Here is a 1506-nt window from a genome sequence, read left to right as displayed (position 1 = left end):
CTCCTAAAGATCCTAAGTTCCTCTTATTTTCATCTTCACAATGATATTTTATTTTCCAGGAATCCTAGCCATCGATGTGCCTCATCCCAGGAACTCAGCTCTGTATCATCTCACCAAGCAGCTCTTACAGAAGTGCCACAAGGGCGTGAGGCCAGTTCACGACTGGACCGAGGCCACCACTGTCTACCTGGACGTATCTGTCCGTGCAGTACTGGACGTGGTAAGGACCGCTTACCCTTTCCTATTCCTGCTGCCCTTTTGTAAAACTCTCTGCTGCTTACCGGAGCTTAGGAGTAGTTTTGTTCCTGAGACTCTAGTTGAAATGGCAGGGGGGCTCTGCTAGGCTCAGTTTAGCAGTGAGCATGAGGTAGAATGTTTATTAGGCAAATCCTGCTTTCTAGCCCCCAACTTACATTGGGAAGGGCAGATAGTCTAGTAAGATGAGTTTCACAGAATTAAGATGTATCAAGAATTCTGGTCATTGATCTGGTGCATATTTTATGAGCATTGCTGGAACAAAAAATGGTAATAGGCATTTCCCCCCTATGGTTCACATTTCACAGTGATAGTAGATTTAAGAAAACATCTGCCACTTCTTGCCTGAAAATTTAAGGGAAAAAAGTGCTTCGGTATTGAGTTTTAAGGGGTCTTATACCTAAGGTCTTTGCTAAGGATGGAGGAAGAGTTGTTTACTAAAGCATGTTTTTCCTACCATATCTGAAAACTGAGTTGTTGTGAAGAGTTAGCAGGTCTTAGGAAGCCCTCAGTGACTGACGGCCCGGATGACTATCCCTGCTCCCTCTTTCTCTTTTTTCTTTATTACAAAGTCTTCAATACCAGTAGGCTCAGATTTATTTCGATTTCTCTTATTTTAATTTATTTTTTCAATACAGTGGGCAGATAATATTATATTAGTTTCAAGTGTACAACATAGTGATTAGACATTAGTGTACCTTATAAAGTGATCCACCCAAGTAAGTCTAGTACCCATCTGGCACCATGCATTAATTTCTCTTACAAACAAGCAGACTTTACTGAGCTTGTTTTGTTAAAGTCGTTTAATGATTGTTTTTCAAATTACTTCTCAAAACTACTTTTTCTGATTGAAGTATTCAGTACACATATTGAAATGCACAGATCGCAAAGGTACAGTTTGATGAGGTTTGATGACTGCGTGTAACCTATCAGTATATCAAATATTTTCAGCACCCCAGAAAGATTTCTCGTTTCCTTCCCAGTCAGTCCCCACCCCCTCCCTCCATAGGTACAACCACTGTTCTGAGTTCTGTCACCATGGATTATTTCTGCCATTTCTAGAATGTTAAATAAATGAAATTTTACTGTATGTCTTCTACCATGCCTGGATTTTTCATTTAGTGTAATGTTCCTGAGGTTCATGCATGCTGAGTACTGATAAGTAGCATTTGGCTATGGCTCTACCATGATTTGTTTATCCATTGTCCTGTTGATAAGCATTTGGGTTGTTTCCAGTTTTAGGGTACTATT

This window comes from Miniopterus schreibersii (genome assembly GCF_964146895.1).
Source record: "Miniopterus schreibersii genome assembly, chromosome: 12".
In the NCBI taxonomy this organism is placed as follows: domain Eukaryota; kingdom Metazoa; phylum Chordata; class Mammalia; order Chiroptera; family Miniopteridae; genus Miniopterus; species Miniopterus schreibersii.
The sequence above is the reverse complement of the archived record's forward strand: the minus strand, read 5'-3'. Positions refer to the sequence as shown.